The following is a 25000-nucleotide window of genomic DNA, read 5'->3' as shown; positions in this document are numbered from 1 at the left end:
GTGTTGTTTGTAGCAAGACTGTTTGTCAGCAAGAATTTTACATGTGTTATTCGTTTACAGATTACCTGAAAACCTTTAAATATTGCCAAATTAGGATGAATGTGAAAGACCGTGAGAAACAACCAATTTAACTTTTTTGAACCTTGAACATTACTTTCATTAATTAATAGAACTTAGACCAGAAATGTTGTCACTCCATCAGAAAGCTGATTACAGTATCATTATCTTCAAGTCTAATGTAAACAAGTTCTTATTCAACCATCCTTGTAAAGAATCTAATTATACCAAATTACTTCTATAAACAATTATCACGCACTGTCCCAATGACTACAATACATACAGTAACCTTTATCCTTGAGTTGCCTCCGAGCCTTGATATGTGGTAATCCCTTTGTAAAAAAATAAAATAAAAAAATGGCGAACTTTTATACATAAACTAACAGGGAGACATTAAACTTTTAGAATTAGAATATAAATGGAAATTAATGTCATCATGTCTGATCCATCGTCACAGATGGTCAGTCCAATACCAAAAGCAGCACTAACTCTTTATTTCTTTTTATACTGATGGTTCACCACTTAGCAAGGCTAAAAGCCACTCAAGGCTACCTGTTAATGAGATTTTCATTTGGATAATGGAACAGTACTATGAAAGTATTGCAAACTATGATTAATTCACAGGACGGCTCAATAGATATTTGTTGACATTAGACTTGAAAACGACCATGTTGTAATGTGTTCCACAAATGAAAAGTTGTTAGAAAAAAAAAACTCTGTTCCTGAAGTTCTGCTTGATTTTTGATACACAGAAAAAGAAAGGAAAGTTCTTTGCAGTGTTGATAACAAAACAAGTTCTTGTTGAGTAGGTCTTTATGGGTGCATGAGCTGGAGGGTGGGGAGTATCAAAGATGGAAACTCAATTAAGCACCTACCATGGAAATACCTATAGAGTAGGGAAAGACGAGCAAAGACACCTTTTCTGTTAGAAAGGGACTGCAGGGAAGTCGATTTTGTACTCTTTCAAAGCAAGAAAGAGAGCTCTAAGTGACACCTCTCCGGATATTGCAGCAATAACTTTATCACACACTATCAACTCAATACAATTTCTAAATCGATATTAAAAATTAAAAAAAAAAAACTTGAGGGAAAATAACGTATTCGAATGCGTATTAGAAAACTTAGGATTTCAGTTTTCTAAAAAATTTAATGATACTCCAACTTATGCCAACATGTAAAACCGATCTTAAACCGAAAATGATGATGACATCTCTTTCTTTTTCTTTATCCTCTTTCTCTCCCTTTCTCTCTCACCCTTCCTCTCTCTCCTCTCCTCTCTCTCTCTTTCCCTTTCCTTGTTATTTTCTTTTTTTTTCTTTTTGAGATGAGAATTAGAAGCAAAGAGAAATTCATTAATCCTATATGCATATGTCTTCGAATGGCTTTTGGCCTTGATAAGTATCATGATGTCAATTGATCTGCATATCTTAAGAATAAATGGACTCATCAGGACACAATCAATGCAGTAATGACTAAGCATGTGCCTAAATCTAAACGCAAATTCCATGAACAAAGTTTTTTTCCTAGAATTGCCCGTCTATAGAATTCTATTCTATTGTCCTGCTTTCCAGCTAACTACAACATGGTTGTCTTCAAGTCCAATATAAACAAGTTATTGTTGAGTTGTCTGCTTAAATAATCAAATTCTACCCCAATTTCAACCAATGACGATCACTACGCTCTTGTCTTGGTGATCACAGTACACTCATTAACCCGTATACCTAACTGGCCTTCGGATCTTGATAAGTGGTGACTCCCTTGTAAAAAAAAAAAAGAAAAAAAAAGTGTGACAGTTATTGATGGCAGTTATGGCTACAGAATTGGATGTGTACTTTCTGTAACATACTTTTGTTAATTATAACAGCGTTTGTCTTATTATAGCCCTTCATGGCCACAATAATAAGTGATTAGAAAACAAAACAGTGATTATATTGTTGCAAGTCATTAATAGGGCTATGACAACAGCATATTCTTTTCATTGTTTTGACTCTCGAGTATATATCCGACACAGTTAGACACAGTTAATCAATCGAGAACCACAACACTCTATATAAAAACATATAAGATATTAATGGATACACACCCGAGAGTCAAAACAATGAAAAGAATATGCTGTTGTCATTAAACAGATCCATCAAAACTTAAATTAATTTACATTTCCCACCATTGACATTTTGTTGAAAAAAAAATACCTTGGTTTATATTTGAATTGGAAAAATACGCAAGTAAAATTAATTCCTCGAACAAAACAATCTTGCACCACTTTTATGTCACCTTACAAAGATTAAAATCAAGATATTATAGTACTAAACCTTATGCCTAGAATCCTTATTCCAGTTTTGATCAAAATCGATCATAGGATTTTGATTCTAGAAAACGTCTAAAAGTTATCGTTTATAAATAAGGGATCTTGATAAGAAATTGAAATTCAGGGAATCTTATTGAATTAGTGTCTAATGACTATGAAATATGGTGTAATCACATTGGCACACTAGATAACTGAAGTTAAACAATGTTGAGCTTGGCCAGTATGCGATGGGTGACTATCTGGGAATAACAGGCGCTGTATGTAAGAGAACATCAACACTTCCCTGCAAGAACTGTAAGAATCTAATGTTGTCATCTCCGCTGACTTTGTTGCAGGAGGTTGCCTGTGAATTTGATATACCTAGAAAGTTCCTCCTTTGAAGGTAGCCATTTACGGTCATTGTCACATCATATTGTAATGTCTATGAATGAAATTTAATAAAAATCTGAAGTATTTGAATTTTCAAATAATAGGTCGTGCTCATATTGTGCCCTCTAAAAAAAAAACTCTTTACCCCTCCCCCCCCCCTGAAATTTAGGGAATATTTATTAGTTGATGTTTTATATCTATTGTTAAAATTTCACAAAAATTTGACTTATCTGTATTTTTATGAAAGTCTTTCATTCCATCATTGCTCCTTTTGCATATAACTAAATTAAACTAAATATAGCCCACATTACATGCCCTTACTCCTGGTAGCTGTGTTTCATAATTCATAATTATCAATGAGTTAGTTTATGAGTGAATGCTATAAATAGGAACATACAAACATGTACAGATATCTAGCGTTATATAAATGTAGATAAAACTTTGGCATTCAATCTCGTATATAGATATAATCTTTGAGACGAAACGATTTTTAGCAAAAGATTTGGCAGAGGTTGACTTATAATAATGCCAAATTGTTTTGTTGGACTGAAATTTAATATTGATTAAAGGTTAAATGGCAACTTTAAAAAATGGAACTATTTACCAACGAAAATCAATAGTCGACCTATTCATACGCAATAGTTTTACATGGTTGAAATCCAGTACCAATTATTGGCTCTCTTCTAGTTTAGATCATATCAAAATAAGACCGACTTTGTCCAAGCCATTTTTGAGGATGGCTACATCTCTGTCGGTCTGATGTAGGGTTCTGGTCAGTTTTAGGAGGTGAACTATTCCAGGTTTTACTTTCTTACCCTTTGAGAAGAGGTTAATTTGTTGCTGATTGCCTAAGGCACTGTTACTTGGAGAACAACGACAGGACTGCCCAAGCATTTTTGTTCGGACAGAGGACTCTTTCTCGTAGGTGTTGTTTTCAAATCCTACTTTTCAATCTTGTCAATCTTGTCAATCTTCCTGTTGTAGAAGGGAGATAGATAAAACTCTTAGCCTCTCTTAGCTTCAGAAATTAAAATGCTAACCACAAAAAAGATCAAGAATCGATCTATGTTTTCTTCATCTTCTTTTCGTCTCTCCTACATGAGATGTGGATGACACGTCGACCATGATGGCACAAATTGACTTTCCCCATCGACATTTATCTATCGTTTAAATTGGTTTCGATTTCTGGAGATCATCTTTGACATAGTTCTTGTAAATCTTTCGCGGCCTGCCTTTTTCTCATTTACCCTCAACTGAGATGTATATACATGTCTACTTCCAGCCAGAGCTTCGTTCTGTAATGTAGTCGTTACATGTATAGACTCGGGATCCACACTTTGTATGCAGACGGTCACAAGGAAAAGAAAGACAAGGAAAGAATTGAACTCACTTTTTTTCCCAGCTAAAACAACAGACATTTATTTACAGATACTTCGAGAATAACAGCTTGTCTCTTGTTAAAAAGTCTTTACATGCTCCACTGTGCTTAACAAGACTCTGCCGTGTTAAAGACATAATACTCTGTCTTTGTCCGACCATGTTTAGGACAGGTTTTCCTTGTCGCTCTCGGACACGTTTATTTCTCTTTTCTTTATAATCTTTTTTCCCGTCTTCCTTGCTGTGACGTCACCTCACACCCAGGTTGGTTATTCGCATATGTTGCTGCTGTTACCAGTTTCAATAACAAAGACTCGGAACTAATGCTTTTATATCCTCCTCCATTATTTCTTGTTTCTCAGGATTTCCTATCCTTCTTCTTTCTTGTTAAAAAAAGTAAAAAAATTAACCTATACACAATGCCTGTGTCTACACACAAATAAAGTCACCCCTAAAACTGGTGTTACGCGATCAGGCTGTCTGAAGATATTGGCTTTCAGGCCTAAAATGCGCCAAACATTGATGTTACTGTTTTTTGCCTTTCCCTTTGCAAAACTCAATCATGTTCTGTAAAGTCGTAAGCAAAAAAATTTACCTCTACAAAAGCACTAAACAAAATATCATGAATAAACATTTGAAGATATAAAGAAGTTGAAGCATAAAAAACTTTTACAAACATGGCTGAAATTCGGCATTAAATAATCCGAAAAAGGTTGATATGCTGTACAGAACAACCAAAATGCCCCTAACAAGCCGAGACAATTCAAACACAGACAAAGAAAATCAAACAAGTAAACTTTGTCAGCAACATTTATGCCTTGGTGATACCGCAGACGTGTTAAGTTGTCTCCCTTTGTAGTGAAATAAAGAGTTCTGTTCTTAACTAACGATAAGTCCTACACATTTCTCATATGTATAAAAACAACTTTCTGGGCAAATTTTCCCTTGATGAAGTAGTATTTCTCACTCTTCGTTTGTGTATCCTTGATATACGAGCACCAACGATACAAGTGAGATAATAGAGAAGAACCAGTACAGAACAATAAGAACATTTAAAAGATGTTAATAGAAGTATCCCTATTTATATAAAGCTAGGAATGTGTATATGTTTATAGAATACACTCAAAGGAATTAATCGATAATTATGAATTTACTAACACAACTACTAGGTTTTAGGAGTTCAAATCTGGGCTATATTTTGTTTAATTTAGTTTTATACAAAAGCAATAAAAAAGAATGTGGAAGCCTTTTCTGAAAATTCAGATACCTCCGCGATTTGTGAAATGTTGACAACAGGTATTAAACATCAATTAAAAAATACTTTCCAAGTGTCAGTTGCTTTGGAGTATTTTAGAGGGGTTTTAGGGAGTATACAATACATCAATGACCCTCAATACATCATGGAGGAAAGTAAGACTCTTTGTTGCCACAGTAGAAACAGTCCTTCTCTATGGTGCTGAGGTATGGACTCTTAAAAATGCACTGGAGAAGAGGCTGAATGCCTGTTACACACGGATGCTCAGGATGGCCCTCAATACATCATGGAGGAGCCATGCAGCAAACCAACAGCTTTATGGTGACCTACCACCAGTATCACTGAAACTACAACAGAGAAGGATGAGAATAGCTGATCACTGCATGCGACACAGCAAAGAGGAAGCCAGCAATCTAGTGCTCTGGATACCAACAGATGGACACCCAAACCGTGGTAGAAAAAGAATGACCTACATTGAAAACCTGTTGGATTGGAAAGTGTTTGGGACCTGCACACTCATGCGAGATTGAAAGAACTGGAGAAGTCATGTAGATTTGGTGGTGAAGCGTCTTGAAAGACGACTGAAATTAGATGAGATTTAGGAGGTATAATATGAGTGTGACCTCCCATTTGAATATTTAAATATATCAAATTTGCATTAAATTTAGTCCATAATAATATTTTATGGAAATAGCTCTGAAATCACTTGATGTAAAAGCTAAAAACAATAGTAATTCAAGGCCAAAACCTTGTCAACGATAAGTGTTAGATGGAATAGATTCTGACCCAGAAAACAGCAATTATTTCCTCTTTGTCAGAAACATCACTCCTGGAATGTGAGGACTAAGGACAAAATAAGGGAAGCGAGAGTAATGAGGTTGCCGAAAGTAAACCCAAGATCCACTTTATGTTCTTCTAAGGTGATTAATTGATAATTATCGCTTTGAACACCAATCACACAGTATTCTTCGAATTTAAATTTCTTCTAAAGAGCCCTTTAACTTTAAATTTAAGAAATTTTTAAAATAAAGATAATGTAAAGAATTTGGATCAAAGTTGGAATAAGGATTCTAGACATGGAGTTTAGTTCTATTATATCTCGATTTTAATCTGCATAAAGTGACATAAAGTGGTGCAAAACTCAACTGTCCAGAAAATTCATTTTACTCGTTCTCGGACAGATAGTCTTCTATCAGGTTGACAAGAAAGTTCTTGCAGTTTTTAACTTTTTAATTCAGATGAACATATCTCAGCTCAAAGTAAGAATTTATCGATAGAAATAAGAACCATCAGAATGAACACACTTTTGCCAATGCATAACAAGTGTATTCATGCCAGTAACATAAAAAAATTTGCATTCTGGTAACGATAAAGTCACTGAAAGCATTTCTCACGCAGAAAGTTGTCAAGATGCTTAAAAGTGGTAGTCGGTAGGTGAGAGATCTGGAGAGTATGGCGGATGAGGCAGAGTTTTGTAGCCCAATTTGTTCAACTTCTGCAGGGTCAGTTTAGCAATGCGCGGTCGGACATTGTTGTTGAGGAGTATTGGGCGTTATTGAAGGAAACAAGCTTAGTCTTAGCAGCATTGAATGTGACCAACCATTTTTGTCCTCATTCCACTACGGATTGGAGGTCATTCTCTAGAGTTTCTGCGATTTCCTTGGATATGTGTTCATTTGTTTTCCCCTCATATCTATTATAGAGAGTGGTGTCATCGGCAAATATACCCATCTCCGAAACAATTTTATCAGGGAGGTCATTTATGAATATCAGGAATAATAGAGGTCCAAGGATAGACCCCTGAGGTACTCCCGCATTTATGTCATATTGTTTATATGTACGACCGTCGAGGACAACTTTGATTTTTCTATTACTTAAGAAGGATTTAATTACATTATGAATTCTTCCAGTGATTCCATATGCTCTAATTTTCCTTAGAAGACCATCGTGCCATACCCTGTCAAAAGCCTTAGATATATCAAGGGCTACCGCTCTACCCTCCCCTGTTTTATCCAATGAACGGTATATACGTTCAGAAACTACAGTTAAGATATCTGCTGTTGAACGGGCTTGCCTGAATCCATATTGTTTGTCAGTCAGGAGTTTAGCAGCTGTTAGGTGCTGGACTAGGACTTGATTAACTAAGGACTCAAATATTTTGGCGAAAAGCGGGAGGAGGATAATGGGGCGATAATTTAGTGGGTCAGTTCTTTCACCAGAATTCTTGAAGACTGGTACCACAGAGGCGGTTTTCCAGCAGTCGGGAAAACAAGATTCGTTAAGGCATTTATGGTAAAATTTGGACAGAACTGGAGCAACCTCGGCAGAGCATTTTTTTAATAGCACAGCCGGGATGAAATCTGGTCCACATGCTTTTGAGGTGTCTAGGTCTTTTATAATAGCATGTACCTGAGAAGGGATGATTTTCAAATCGTCTAGTGTGGCGTCTGTTCGCAGAGGAAAATCAGGGAGTGAGTGGTGTACCGAGTTAAGTGTGGAGTTTGAGGCAAACTGACTGGCAAGCAGATTAGCCTTGTCAGTTGCCGTGCAAGCAACCTCATTGTTTGATAGTGGGGGAATAGTTGACTGTCCATTATTTACTACGCTGTTGTAGATTTTCCAAAAATCCCGGGTTCCTAATTTCTGTGCTTCGATGCGTTTTCTGGTGGTTTCAGAGTAATCTGTCTTAGCTGTCTCTATCACTCTCTTACAATTATTTCTAGCTTCTATAAACTTCTGTTTATTTGAGCAGGACTTATGTCGGTTGAATCTGCGGAACACATGCTGCCTTTGACAAATGGCAGCTGCACAAGCAGAAGTAAACCATTGGGGAGAGTGGGGCTTGCTATAGAATTTCCGTGCGGGAACATGTGCTTCAATAGCAGTTTTGAACCATTCAGTGGTCTCATTTTCACACTGTTCCGCTGGTTTTGTTTGCATTCAAAAACTGTAATGGGTGAGACCCGTTGCAGACCACAAAACAGTCAGCATGACCTTCTTTTGGTGCAACTCTGGCTTCGGAAAGTGTCGTGGAGCTTTGTCAACGTCTAATCACTGAGCTGAGCATCGCTAGTTGTCGTAAAGAACCCACTTTTTATCCAGATGTCAGGTGCAATATTAGCAATCGAAATGGATAATTGAATTAAAAATTCAAGAAAAAAATTTAAAAACAATCGAAAATTGAAAATGGATTCAATATTTGGATGTAAAGCATATGTACCAAAAGAGTTGGAAAAAAAAACAAAACTTTCAAATAAAAAGGTTACTCCTTTTAACAGTATTAAGCCTTTTCTCTCTTGATGAGTTTTTGTTAAAGATATATTCTTTAATAACCTAGTTGCACATCCACCCAAACCGTAAAAGAAGGGAAGATAACTCGTCATAACGATGTTTCTTTTGGTTGTCGTTAAATTCATGAGGCACCCATTTATCACATTTTTTGTCTTTCCAATCTCTTTCAAGTGATTGGAAATCGTCTTATGCGTTACATCTGATTCAGAAGCAAGTTCCCGAACAGTTGTGTATGGATTGACTTCGACTAAGGCTCATTGTCAACATCCGACAGCTAACCATGATGCTCATCATCTTCAAGACTCTTGTCGCCGCCTCAAATTTCATTAAACCACCATTGTGCTGTGCGTTCAGTAGTGGTTTCTGAGCCAAATGCTTCATTGATATCGCAAGCTGTTTCAGCAGCTTTTCAGCCTAGCTTGAATCGAAATAAGAAAATTGTGTGGATTTGCTTTTTTTCCATCTTGTATTCAACGTTCTGAAAAGAAAACATAATTGTTTTAAAATAATTGTAATTTAAACGATTAGATAGAGCAAAAACGCTCTTTAAAATGATATATAAAGTAAAGGTATTATAACGAAAATTATTTGAAAATACATCATTTGAAATAAAATTATAAATTCAGCAAAAACTTTCTCATCAACCTAATAGTATATATAAAGGACAGCTGTATGTGTGTAAATGTTTGCATGCGTGCATGCGCGCGCGCGCGCGCGCGCGCGTGTGTGTGTGTGTGCATATGTCCAGCTAAAAATCGAAGATTACTGAAAACACACACAAAGTTGGTATAGTCTTGATTGGATTTTCTCTAGAGGAATAGTATGTAGATTTAAAAAAAATAGTTATTATTTGAGAATCAACTGAGACAACTTTCAGTGGGGCTAAGTAGGGGTGTCTTTTTTTCAGGCATTTTCGATCATATGTATTAATTTGGAAAGAAATCGTTCATTGATTTATTAAAAAAACTCCAAATTTTATTTTATCGTTTCGTAACATTCTCTTCAGACTAAAACACTTGGAAAAGGTGGTTTTAGTAGTGTTCTAGAGACCTCCTTAATTTTATTTGGGGTTTAATTGCATTTTAGAAGCCTCTTCAGATTTAATTTTTTTAAACTCTTTATGGACGGGGGGGGGGGAAGAAGAGGTTGGAATGATGTGTGGGGATGGTGAGAGAAAATAGAGAGATAGAATATGTTACACTTTTTAAACGCTTCTATTTTGTTTTTAGTGGCTCCAGGCAACGCCGAGTAACCCCGCAATTTTATTTATAAAATAAAGTTGTAATTTGTTTGGTTTATTCATAAACCTTTCCTAGAGTTTTGAAGTTAGATTCCCATAACCACATATATTCTGAAAGTAGATTACCCAGCATACTTAGATAAGTATTATTTTGATTAAAGGGAGAATAATTATATTGTGAGGTATCAAACCCCAAAACAACACTCACCCATGGCGGGTTGAGCCGACTATCTCTGAAAGAGGAAGTTTCATGGGAATATCACAATCATAAGCGGTCCACATCAAATCCACGTTAGAAGAGATGGTGACATTAGATTTTTGCAGTTCTTGCAGACAGGGGTTGCCGTCCACATACATAAAGTGTCTGGTATTTCCAAATGGTTACCGATCTGGTACTGACCAGGTTCAACGTTGCTTAACTTCGGTGAACTAATGAGAACTAGGGTATCAACGTGATTATGCCATAAATATTGTTGTGTATCTGCAATATTGCAGGATTTTACCAAAATTTCCAAGAGCTGCAAGGCCCAGCAGTTGGATACGAAGTCGGGGAAGGTTTGCTTAAGAATATGCAAAGAAATGGAGTTTGCACAAAAGCAACGTTACTTTCATGACACGGTTTTGTGGTTCCATGTTTGATACGTCCTTATCACACACAGAGTCGACGGATCCTGATGTAGACTCCTGAATTTTTACTAGAATGCTGTTAGCTGGGTAGCTATGAAGCTACCACATTGAACCGACGTAATCAAGGGGAGGGAGAGATGGAGTTCAGCAGGGTGGTGGGGTGCTATTTCTATGTGAATAATTGCAGATAATAATCCATGCAAGAACTGGCAACAAATGCTTTTCTGTTACCCAAAATGCAGCAGCCAATCGCAGATGAGGCGTTAAAGAGCCATTTAACCCGGTTCTTTAGACTTTGATCTTGTTTGCTGGTCTAAGAAAACTGAAGATTATTTGGGAAGCAGTCAATAAAGAAATCACAGGAAAGAAAGTGGCATTTATTGTCCGGAAGCCATTTTTGTTGTAGCCTTCTGCACGGAATCATTCTTTAAGAAAACACTTATTTTGCCAAAACCTTTTATTTTATTTTATTGTTTATTTCATTTAAAAATGTTTTATTTATTTTTATGTAGTTTTAATTTTATCTTTAATTTTATTGGTTATTTATTTATTTTACTATATTAATGTATCTTTTGTCATTTGTCTTAATTTGTTTGTTTCTTTCCTTCCTGTCCTTTCTTTTTCTTTTTTTTTCTGTTTTGCTTTCTACTTCATATTTTTTCTTTGTTTCTTTTTTTTTTCATTTTTTTTTCATTGTTTCTTTTTTCTTTTTCATTTTTTTTTCTTTCTTGTTTTATTTTTCACTCTCACCGCTTTTTAATTATTTTTATTTTAGCGCCATTTTATTGCTTTATATTTCATTGTGTTTCTTAATATTTCTTCTTTTTATTCTTTTATTTTTTTCTTTCATTTTGGTTTTTCCGTTTTTTTTCTTTTCATTATTTTCCTTTTTTTATTTTTATTTTATTTCTCATTCTTTCTTTCTTTTATGATTATAATTAGTGTCTTCCTTATTTCTCACCTTTTCTATCGTTTATTTTTTACGGTTTTCTTTCTTTTCTTCCTTTTATCATCCTACTCATTATTTATTTCTATTTTCATATTTTTCTTGTTTTTCTTTTTTCTGTTCTTTCTTGCTTGCGTTCATTTTTTTCTTCTTTACCCTCTTTAATAACGTCTTTATCCGGTTTAGACAATAAGTGATGCCTCATTGAAGCACAAACCAATTCCACAGAACCTGAAATTTTTTCCTCATCATAATCATAGAAAACTGAACCGCTTCAGCCGTTCTAAGTCTAAGTCAACTAAAATCCATCTATGATTTGCAGTAAAGAATCTCTAAAAAAAAAAAAAAAAACGAAAATACATTTATTGTATTATAAGAACTAGCAGGAGGCGCCCGGCTTTGCTGAGTCATAAAATATGCTTGAATATATTTTGATTTTTTAGGGAATTCGGCAAATCTCGTATTTATTATTGCAAAGCTAATTCTTGATTGGATATTATATTGTACCTAATATATAGTAGTGATTTCAAAAGCTTAAAAAACAAAAAATGACATCAGTGCCATCAGTTAGAATCGAAACCAAATCATTTAGCGCTCTAGCCGAATTCCCTACCAATGTAGTTATCGAGGGAAACGTAAGAAAGATTTAATATCAAACGACTTGAAGAAATTAATTGAATCGGACATGCGCAGAAAGTAATAGAAATATCCCAGCAATTTGAAATGAGCATTTTGCATTTCAACTTGTCGATATATGTCTGTAAACATTATTCATTCATCCAAACAAAGATTTTACTTATTATAAACCATCCTTCGTGTATGCTTACTATTTCCTGTTAATTTCAGTGTTATGTGACCAGTAGTTTAAGAGTTTATCGGTTAAATATTTATGCACAGACACATAGACATACACGCACATAGATCTATTTTATTTATATTGGCTTCATGAATGAACTTGCCATTCATAATGCAAATATTTCTAAATATGCAGACCTATACCAGATTATATTAGTATAATAGTAATCAGTTATGATAGTAATACGAATTATAGCATTATAACATAACACAGATGTGACGACAAATGTTTAAAATGTTTTCTGCACATCATGTCTGCGCATATACTTGCTTAAAAAGAAAACAAATAACATTTTGGACCAATCAGAGGATTCTCTGGAGTTATTTGAGAAGGCCTTTTTGGAGCCACATCGAACAGAGCTTTCTTCAATAAACTAACTAAGCTTAAATCTATGATAGATCCTAGATTGGCATCGCCTCAACTCCTTCTCTATCCATCTGATGGGCTTTAGGGCTGCTGCTGTCATCTCAACTCAATGAATTACACAATATCGTAAACATATGCACACAGACATTAACGAACACACATGCATATAGCCCACTGACTCTTTCATTAACGTCTGCTTATCTAAGATAATATATAAACTTATTCATTGAAATGTTACAAACCTTCCCCAATGAACCTTCTTTCTAATAGGAAAACAAATAAACATTGATTCTTCTTAATAACTTTTAATAAAATATAATTTTGTAATTGAGTGGAGCAGTTTTGATCACGATTTTCAGACCTGTGTAATTCATGGAACTTAAATGATCGACTCTTCGACACCTCAGCTGTTTTACAAGAACTCTAAAATATGGAAAAACATTTTGTTTTTCTTCTTAATGTAAACTTTCATTTGAAACATGTATAAAGCACATCTTTTGTGAATGTATGCTTTTGAATTCATTATTTTTCTTGTCTGCTTGTGTTTATCATAAAACATTTCTTTCTCTCTCTCTCTCTCTCTCTCTCTCTCTCTCTCTCTCTCTCTCTCTCTCTCTCTCTCTCTCTCTCTCTCTAGAACCACGGGATACAGCATTAATCTGTTTCGGGGTTGGGATCGTAAGATGAAGTCGCCGTATGGCGGGGCCTAAGCAAAATTTAATGCAGTGCATATTAAACATTAGTAACCAAATACAGTACAGTATATAATACACATGTATACAATCAAATAACATTATAAATAACATAGTGAGGCGGGGCAAATACCGTAACTAGGGACCGGAAAACATCGTATTCCGCATCGTAATCTGAAAAAAAAAGTATTCCGCGGCCACCGTATCCCAGGGTCCTGGGAGGTCCTAATGTTCTCCCCCAAAATTCCTCACCCAAATTAGAACTTTTAAAATGGATTCCCGAAACATGCGCACACAGACATACTCTAAAATAAGGCCACTAAAATAAATACATATCGTTGTCGTTTAGAAAGTCTTTTTCTTTTTTTTTCTTTTTTTTTTGTTTGGAAGTTTCATTTGTAGGGTTCCAGTATGGGAGGAATTTTTTTCATTTTTGAAGAAAACCAGTTTTGGAAAAACATATTTGAAGGAGATTATTTTTGGGTTTAAACTTAAATGTAAAAGAGCAAGAGAAATGTTGGATGATAAAACATGAACTTAATGAGTTCAAAAGTACGAATTCAAAAAAGATATTTTAGCGCTTCTACACTATTGGAATGAAATTTAGGAAATCATAAAACTGAATTACACATTAAAACAATGATATCTACGCATTCCCCGTATTTTTAAGACAACTATATCCAAAGATTACGAAAATCGATAAGGTAGAAATTTATTTATTAAAAAAAATAAAAATAGAATTTGATGAAAACGATCGTAAGACATAGGAGAGTTCAAAAGGGAGGTAATTTTCCATTTTGATTTAAAAAAGAAGGCGGCACTTTTTCACGTGCTAACACAATTACGGTTGTTTTGTTTAATAATTCAGTAATATCTAGGTTATATCAACTGCATAATTTAGAAGCTACCATTGTATCTTATTAGAATTGATTAAAAAAAAAAAAACAGTAGAAACTAACGGAATTTTGGGGTCGTCACCAAAATCCGATTTTAGGGGTAACAAATTAAAAAAAATAAATAAATAAAAAAGAAACAAGTAAAGCAAATTTTCCGGGAATGGGAAACTAAATAAATGAGCAAATGAAATACAGACCCGAAATGAAATTAAAATGATTGAAATTTGTTTAAAAGAAAATAAAATATTATGATTGCTTTTATTTTCCAAAGCTAAGGTTTAAAAAAACCTTTAAGGTAACATGAAATAAAAAAAACAAACATAAGAAAACAATTCTTACTTGAAAGAAAGGCTGAAATGAAAAGCACACACAAAAGATATAAAATAGTTCTTTCAAGTCTTTAAATTCAATCTTTCAATAAAGTTTTTTTCAGGAAAGAAAACATGCAAAGCTGAGTTGTGAGTTTTTCTTCTTTCTTCTCTCTGTCCTTCTTTTTTTCAAAACAAACGAAACCTTCAAAAGTTTTTTAAAGTTTGGTTCTCTCTCTTCGTAGTATGGAAATCCTTTTCTCTGAAAAGGGTTGTCTTCTTTTTCTTCTAAAATGATATTTCGTTTCTCTGAAAATGGTTAACTTCTTCAATAAATGATGTTTTTTAAAACACCAATTTCCAACCGCTCCAATAAAAGCCTTCTACCCTTAGTGAAGAGGTTGAGTGTTTTTACGTCGGTATCCTCTCGACGGAATCCCAGAAAAGAGACTTGCTCTCACGAAGTCTTATCCGGAACTGATTTGAAAAAGTGTGCAAGAAAGGATCTCTGGGATTGTTTTCAGAACAACCAATTATCATCAAGCAATGATGATGGAATACTACTAATAAAAAGGAAAGACACTAACAAAGAGAGAGAGAGAGAGAGAGAGAGAGAGAGAGAGAGAGAGAGAGAGAGAGAGAGAGAGAGAGAAAGAAATGCCCACGAGGACTATGTGACAAAAAAGGGAGAGAGAGAGAGAGAGAGAGAGAGAGAGAGAGAGAGAGAGAGAGAGTGACGCATGCACGCACGCACACACACACATTCGCCAGCTGAAAAGGCCTTTTACGTTCAAACGACTACTAGACAACAGGGCCAAGATGAGAAGGGGAGAGGGTAATATGAATGCTACAGGCTACCCCAGACGGTTGACATCCTCCATTTCTCTTTGCAGTGCTGATGGCGACGTCGATAAAAAAATAAAATTCCGACAAAACCATTGTTTTTTTATCTGAAAACTCCATTTATCGACTATAAAATCTCGTCCCAATTCTGTAGAAGCGCCGATATTTTATATACATTTGAAATGGAAATTTATATATATATATATATATATATATATATATATATATATATATATATATATATATACTAGTAGTGTTACCCAACATTGGTCGAGGGTTGACTTAATGCCATTTTTATGCTTATGAAGTGTAAGATAAAATAAACATGTAAAAATATAAATTTCCGAAAAAAATCTCTATCAAAATTTATGAAAAGATTAAATGAGAAAAGAGAGAATTTTAAATAAATGTTCGTAAATGCACAAGTAATGTATAAGCAATGTGGTTTTAATGTTGTTATGAGGAGTGTTTTGTTTTGATTAGTTAGTCAAAGAAAAATCATTTTTAATAAGTTAATGAATTTGTATTTGTATAAATAACTGTTATTAAAAGTGTTAACTAAAGTAAAGTTAATGCAAAAAAATGGAAGAACTATTTTTTTCCAATTAACGGAACAACATTAAGAAGTTACGTTGTCAAAAAAAAAAGAAAGTGGAAACACGCTGTAATGGTCGTGTGTGCGTGTGTGTGTCTGTGCGTGCGCTGTGAAGTGTGTAGTAGTAGTATGAACAATTTGATAACATAAATAACGGTGTCAGCGTCGGTCTAGCTCGTCACCAAACAACGACCTGGAAAAATGGCCGCTCATTTTCATTTGCATACGTACAATACATAGCGAATATCAGTTGCCGATACTTGTTGGAAACATTTCGATGTCAAAACCTAGCTTAAAACACTGCCAGACACACCAAGTACTTTTTTTGTGAAATTTCATAAAAATCGGTCCAGCCGTTTTTGAATCTATAACGAACGAACTCTCTCACACACAGACAAAGTTGCATATATATATACTGTCATACGGGCGGTCAGGTTTCGATCCTGGCTTGAGGTAGTTGCCTGTCTAACCACACTGATGAGCTGTGATACAGCGAAACAGTACTGTATGTGGATGTCTAAAATGCTCTTTATTATGAGTTGAGCATATTGGAAAGTGATACACGATATATCATTTGTGTATTAAGCTATGTATACGACATAATCGCATTGACACACTGGTTCTCGTCAGATCACCGAAGTTAAGCAACGTTGAGCCTGGTTAGTATCAGATGGGTGACCATTTGGGAATTCTAGGCGCTGTATGTTCTTTCTGTTTATCTCGGCATCTGTTTCCAGTCATCCTGTGCTTCACTTGCCACTGGTATTTAACAATGTCGTCTCAGAAGAGGTGTGGTTGGAGATTGCGCACCTCCTGTCACAAAAATTTCACATCAGGACACCCTTCGTGGGTATACTTAGTCTATCCAAGGCTGAAGGAACCTGTATTAAGCGATGTTCATGTGTAAACAAATCGAGCTTAGGTATTCAGACGATGTTAAAACATCGTTAATTCACTGCCCGCACAGCAGCTGCTGATTGGCGTAATGGTTCGCAACCCCGACTGTCGTACGGGCGGTCGGGTTTCTATCCTGGCTTGATGTAGTTGCCTGCCTAGCCGCACTGATGAGCTGTGATACAGCGAAACAGTACTGTGTGTGGATGACTCTCTCTCTCTCTCTCTCTCTCTCTCTCTCTCTATATATATATATATATATATATATATATATATATATAAACAAAATGTCTGTTCATATTTTAGAAAGTCCTTGCAGAACAAGTGAACAAGTGGAGGGGGGGGGTTATTAGCCAAGATATCAAGGAAATCTTAGTCGATAATTTAAGGTCTGTGAATTAATCACGGGCGTGAAAAATCATAATCAAAACTTTCTCACCTGATTACACAAATTATATTTGATTAACATTTATGTTCATTTGTTTTGTGGAAAGTTGAATGAGAACTGTTATTAGTAGTAAAATCAATAAGTTTATGCAGACGTTTTCGATGAGCAGACGATAATTAGAAAGTTAATGAGTTGTGTATGTGTGTATGTTAGTGTCAGAGTGCGTATGCTTATGACATTTAAAAAAATATTATTTTCTTCTAGCTAGGGGTGGGGCATCCTACTGGGTACCAGACATTCTACTGGGTACCAGACATTCACCCACTATCTCATACATTCCAACCGAGAGATCTTTTTAAGATTCTAACCGTCCTTTTTAAGTGCAATAGTTCTTTTTCATGAGTCCGGTTGACTCCATAATTACTGAAATGATGGAGATCTTCTTCCTATGATTACAATTCCATTTCATGTCATACATAACCCTGTGTGCGCGTGCGTGTGAGTTGAAAGACACTTACCCCACCTGCCGACTGGGCGAAGGAACACTGGCGTTAAGCAGATGTTAACTTTCTCGTGGATTTTGGCTCCAACTTTTTGTGAAGGAAAAATCTGGCTTTTTAAGAATTCAGGGTGGATTTCAACGGCAATTTTTATAAATTCCTAGAAATGTATCTGATTGGCTTAGAACGTTTTTATTTTATTTTATTTTTTCATTAATTCAGATGAGTGCATGTGCAGATATACATGCGCAGAAACCATTTTAAGCATTTTGATTTTGGACACCGAAGTGTAAACGTCGCCACTGCACAGTGCACGTGAAGCCCCTGAAGACTTACTTGTACTTTGTATTGAAAATACACGTTTTTGTTTTTAAAATAATTTAATCATTTTTGACATTTGTAATTTGTGACTTTTCAAATATTTTTTGCGCTCCTCTCCCTAGCTACCGACACAACTCATAAAAAAAAAGAAAGCCGAAATATATCGGTCATTACACAAGAGAACGCAGAAATCAGCGTCTTAGCATTTGCAAATAGATAAAGAATTTGTTGACGTCAGAAATTTCTAATCCTATTATTATTGAAGAGATATAAAGAATATTCTTATTATATTACCTTCTTCTCTTTCAGTGGGTATGCATGAAAACCACGAAGCAAAACAAGCAATAGAATTGAAATTTACAACATACGAAATTCACGCCACATATTTAAAACTGACATTCTTCTTCTTCTTCTACTTCTTCTTCTTCTTCTTCTTCTTCTTCTTCTTCTTCTTCTTCTTCTTCTTCTTCTTCTTCATCATCATCATCATCATCATCATCATCATCATCATCATCATCATCAGTTTAAAGTCCGTTTTACAATTCATAAATACCAATATCAAAAATAAAATGTTCAGATTATTATCCTCATCTTTCTTAGTTGTTGTTTCACGACGTTTCAACCAACTGGACAAAGCGGAGGGAGGGCAGAGCGGTAGCTCTAGATATATTTAAGGCTTTTGACAGGGTATGGCATAAGGGTCTCCTCATGAAAATTAGATCATACGGTATCACTGTTAGAATACTTAACATAATTAAATCAGTCGTAGATAAGAGAAAAATCCAGGTTGTCCTCGACGGTCGTACATCTAAACAATATGATATAAATGCGGGAGTGCCTCAAGGGTCTATCCTTGGACCTCTGTTGTTCCTAATATTCATAAATGACCTCCCCGACAAAATTGCATCTGAGATGGGTATATATGCTGATGATACCACACTCTATAACAGTCACGACAGGAAAACAAATGAACACATATCTAGGGAAATGGCGGACACACTAGAGGATGACCTCCAATCTGTAGTGGAATGGGGACAAAAATGGATGGTCACTTTCAATGCCACCAAGACTAAACTTGTTTCCTTCAATAATTACAAGAAACCTTCTCTACCATCAATAACAATGGTCAACGACTCTTTATCTGAGAGTATATCTTTTAAACTCCTTGGCCTAACGTTCACAGGAAACATGAGTTGGAACAATTACATTGAAAGCATTGTCAGGGCCGTTGCGAAAAAAGTAGGCTCTCTCTCCGTGCTAGAAAACTACTAACACCCGAAAGTATCCTGTATCTCTATAAGCCCACCATTCGCTCATGTATGGAGTATTGTTGTCATATTTGGGCTGGTGCATCTGCTACTAGTCTCTCGCTCCTATACAAGGTTCAAAGGAGAGTCACTAATCTGATAGGCCCTGAACTTGCATCTAAGCTTCAGCCTCTGTCCTATCGACGAAATGTTGCATCCCTCTGCCTGTTCTACAAGTATTTTAATGGTGAATGCTCTGATGAACTGCAAGCACTTGTGCCCCCACGACGTTAACACCCTCGACAAACCCGACAGGCAGCTAAATCTCATCCCCACACAGTAGAGATCCCTAGATGTAAAAGATCTTTCTACTCCAATAGTTTCTTCCCCAGAACCGCTAGACTCTGGAATTCCATTCCAAGTTCCTGCTTCCCCAACTGTACTGACATGCAGAAGTTCAAGTGTAACGTGAACCGACATCTTGCTGCCCAAATCCCTACATAGTACCCCAGTAGTTGTTGCCCTGATAGTAGTCCCCTACACTAAAGTGGCAATGTGCCTTGTTTGGGGTGAAAATGTAATAATAAAAAAAAACTATTCCTCTGGCCTTCGTCGGGTGGTAACCGCGACGGGATAGGAACTCCGCATCTCCTAACTGCATTCCCAGCAATTACTGCCTTCCATAGTTGTTTTTGTTTTTCGTCTTTCAATAAACATTCGAATGGATTAAATAAAAATAAAATAGCAAAACATATTAAATAAAAGCGCAATCCATTTTCTCCGGCATTTTAAATTAATTGTTAAACTTGGTGAGATAATAGCAGATTTTAAGCTATGTTCTTCATCTACGTTACAATATTTATGTAACGTTACAATATTTATGTAATGTAACACATGTTTTATACACACGTTAACAGGTAGGCACTTGGCACCCAACACGCCGTAGACTCCGTCGCAAGGAATATAAGAAAGAAAGGGGGGAAAGAAATTCAATTCGCTGTTTCAAGTTTTAACAAAAGACCTTTATTCCTACTTCTCCGGCCACGTGTAACTCTTCGTCTCGGCTGTGACGTCACCCACGTGTCTCTAACGCGATCATCGGTCCGCGCACACATTCTTCTTTTTATAACCCTTTCTCTTTCTTCCTTGCCATGATGTCATCTCGCACGTGGCTCGGTCATTTGCATACAGCTGCCATACGCGCACCAGTGTTCTGTCATATTTCTAGGTGACCGTTTAGAAAGACTAAGTACTGTATGGGAAAAAAAATAATAACAGCAATCATCATCATCATCATCATCATCATCATCATCATCATCATCATCATCATCATCATCATCATCATCATCATCGTCGTCGTCGTTGTTGTCTTCGTTTTTATGTCTGTTTTACATGCTAACATGTGTTAGGCGTCTTTTCCAAACTAAACTATCTCTGTCTTGGTCTTTATTCTTCCTTCTTTCTCTAAAGTCTATCCTTATCAGTTCCTATCACGTTTTTCGGACTTACCTCTGCAAAATGACCTTGCTGACTCAACTCTTTTACATTTACTAATCCAAGAACTCTCATTCATTCTTAAAAAGTGGCCATAGCATCAAAGTTCTCTAATCTTCACACATCTCTCTACAGTGTCCAAATTTAAGTTTCATCTGAGATCACAGATCTAAGCTCGTCTTCAAGACTCACATTACATATCCATCATATCATTCTCATATCATTTCTCTCCATGCAACGCATATCCTTAATTTTCACTGGCCAGGTTTTATTTCCATACATCATGACATTGCGTACAAATACTTAATAGACCCTTCTTTTATTTGACAGTGGTAACACTCTACTGGCTAGTAAAGACTTATTTTATTCATTCTTAATTCTTGAAATCGCACTGACACCTGCTCCACCTCGTGCTCCAATAGTATCACCAAGGTAACAAAACTTCTAAACAAACTTAATAGCTTCGCCCATCCAGATATATTTTCTACGCATCTGAGTGCTCATTCATCTCCATTGTCTTCCACTTTTCGAGGACAAATTTGTTATCCTCTCTCAGAATATCACTGCATTTCTTGTGTATCTAATATTTATAGTTACCACAAAAAAATTGAATTGCATCCGACTCCCTTTCCAAAAATCGAGCAGGGTGACTTTCTTCTTCTTGGTATATTTCCAACATTATAACAACTAATCATCACTTTCAAACCTTTACCTTCTATAGCACTCTCCAAAGTCTTTAACTTAACAGACAAGTACTAAATCATCAGCAAACAGCAACTATTTTAAACAACACATACGGACAATTTTACTCAGTACAAAACACTGATGTACTGTTACTTTAACATTAAAGGTGTCGCTAAATGTGTTAATTCAAAAACGACTTTGAGCATTTCTGTATATTGCTTAAACAACCTCCTCTCGTTTGCACCTGGTTTACACGAAGTTTACCATATCATCTCTCGTAGCATCCTGTCAACAGCTTTCTCCATATTCATAAAGGCAAGATACAGTTTCTTCTTTTTTACCGAGGTACTTCTCTTACATTTGTCTCGGGATAAATGTAGCACGAGTAGTAATGTGCCCAGACATAAAACCAAACTGCGTTATATATATATATATATATATATATATATATATATATATATATATATATATATATATATATATTTATATATATATATATATATACATATACATATATATATATACATATACATATACATATATATATATATATATATATATATATATATATATATATATATATATATATATATATATATATATATATATGCTTACCTGATTTCTTATTTGCAATTATTCTCTCAATCATTTCCAGGATCTGATACATCAGTTTTAAGCCTCTGGAATCACCTGTATCTTGTCATTCCGCTTTACCTTTGTATCAATTCACAATTGTACTAAATTCTTCACTCTTTTGGGAAAACTTCTTTTATGATTTGATTTCGCAACTCTGTGATCACCTCAATGTCTGTTTCATATGCAGCTTTCAACATTTTTGTAACAACACCTGAACGGCCTCCAATTTTAACCTGCTTCGTCTTATAGTTTCTCATACACCTTTCTTTATTTCTTCAATTTTAATAGTAAGACCAAAAAATGCTTAAGCAACTTCTAGATTATCATAGTTCCACATATACGTGGCAATTTCTTATAATGGCTTTTCTAAGAATCCTTCTTGTCCTGTTCACTTGTTGCTTACACTTCATTGTCATTTCGAATGCACTTTTTTCAAAAAATATTTTTATTTGTCTTTGCTATCTGGTCATCTCTTCATATCTGGAAGCTCGGTTTTCTCATGCTTTTTATTCGATTGGTATATTACTCTTCTTGTTTTCCTCCTTTCAAATAAACTAGCCCAGGTGCCCGGCGTTGCTCGGGTGTTTGGAGGTGTGTTTTGAGCAAAAAAAGTGGTAGTAGGCAGGCAGGCTTGAACCCGTGACGTGAAAACGGAAAAGAAAGTGAAAGAAAACCTGACGTCTTACCCCTACTCCATGAAACAACCGGAAGTTCGAAACGTTGAAATTAGTAAAGTCATTCCAACCGATATGATAATTTGCAAAAATGACGATGCAAAAAAAACAAAACAAAAAAAAAAACAAAAAAAACGACCCTCCTTGTAGAAAAGTGCCCAGTTGATGATGAAGGAATTAATGTTTTTAGCCAATTTTTCGATATTTGTCGTCCGAAGGGTCAAGCCTCAAAAGGATATCGATCCTACATACAAACATTTAAACAGACAGGGGAGATTTATATAATAGATGAATCTGTAACTCTTGCATCAACAATAAATTGTATGCAATAGAAAAATGATGACCATACTAAAATTACCAGAAGAGAACAAGTCATATTATCAATACTCCGTATAGAACACACTGCTATCATTCATTTTTATCTCTCTGTGAGGGAAGCAGCTCCAATTTGCATACCAGGTCAGGAGGCCTATATGCTCCGTCTGTGATTGATTGAAAGAAGATGCTGATTTGAGTTCAATTGAGAGTAGATATTTAAAAAAAAAATAACATTCGCTCCTGCCGTTTCCTTAAATGGCAACTTTTAGCAACTTTATAGATCTAGCTACAACCACTATCAACAATTTCCCCTATTTTCTATCTGTACCTAAATCTGAACGCAGACTCCACCAACAAAGCTACTTTCCTAGAATTACTCGCCTGTAGAACTCAGTTCTGCTGGCATGCTTTCCAGCTGACTACAACATGGTCGTCTTCAAGTCCAATGTAAACAAATTTTTGATGACTTGCACCTTTACATAATCAAATTATACCCAACTTTCACCACCATCGATCACGAAAGAGAGGGGAAAAGGGGAGAGAATAGACTAACCGACGAGGGGAGAGTGGTGGTATGTATACTTTTAAAATAAATTGTAGAGATAGTTCTCTATGTGTAATGTCTATTACTTATTTATTTGTTTATTTATTCATCTATTTAATTCACACAATTCTTCTTTCCTTTCGATAGAATCGCATCTTAACGTATGTGTTAGATGCAATCCTTAAACTTTAAATTTTACACGGGAGACGATATCCGTTAACTGAAATAGAAATCAGTACATTATGAAACGTCCATTTTTTTTTTATTATTGATTTAAACAGTTCGTTTACTTGCAATTTAGCTCATGTACGCCGCACGCACGCCAGTGAGGGGTACGGTACACATAAAAAGTTGTCGAGAAGTTAACCCTAACATTATCTGGAAACCGAACTATAATACTCCACAATAAAAAACAGCCTACAACTAATTTACGAATGGAATAACTACAGTAAGGTTACAAAACGACCCATATTTATATCCTGAATATCCGAGAAGCTGAAGAGATATATTTACGTTTGGAAACAGTCGTTTAAATAGAATCCCACTGAACAGACGATTCATCAAGCATTTTGTTTCTTCCTTTCGATTTTAAATTCATATATATATATATATATATATATATATATATATATATATATATATATATATATATATATATATATATATATAAAACTACTTAATTTACTCACATAAAATTAATATACGAAAGTATAAATTTATGCGTATTGAGCCCTATATATATATATATTATATATATATATATATATATATATATATATATATATATATATATATATATATATATATATATATATATAGGTGTGTGTGTGTGTTTGTGTGTGTGTGTGTTTTATTTTTTTATTAGCGTTTTATCTGTTTGGTTACATATGTTTCGGATGTTGTACCATGTTTACGATCCAGCAGCCTCGTCAGACCTTAACAACCATTTCTGTAAGGTCTGACGAGGCTGCTGGATCGTAAACATGGTCCAACATCCGAAACATATGTAACCAAACAGATAAAACGCTAATAAAAAAATAAAACACATATTTGCTCTGCAATAGTATTGAGCACTCTCTTCAGGTTTTTACTAATTACCAGTTTTACCATATATATATATATATATATATATATATATATATATATATATGTGTGTGTTTGTGTGTGTGTGTGCACATATATATACACACACACACACACACACACACACACACACACACACACATATATATATATATATATATATATATATATAGAGAGAGAGAGAGAGAGAG

The 25000-nt window shown here is 35.1% G+C and overlaps 1 long non-coding RNA gene and 1 pseudogene across 1 annotated transcript in view; both read left to right on the top strand.

Moving 5' to 3' along the window:
* The window catches only part of LOC145243784 (uncharacterized), a 169114-nt gene that overhangs the window by 90467 nt on the left and 53647 nt on the right, over window positions 1-25000 (top strand). The gene's annotated exons all lie outside the window — the stretch shown is intronic.
* LOC145244019 (5S ribosomal RNA) lies at window positions 16617-16733 on the top strand (annotated as a pseudogene).

Source organism: Euprymna scolopes, chromosome 22, assembly GCF_053919585.1.
Source record: "Euprymna scolopes isolate OS-2025 chromosome 22, ASM5391958v1, whole genome shotgun sequence".
NCBI lineage: Eukaryota > Metazoa > Mollusca > Cephalopoda > Sepiida > Sepiolidae > Euprymna > Euprymna scolopes.
Note: the sequence above shows the minus strand (reverse complement) of the source record. Positions and strands in the feature narration are given on the sequence as shown.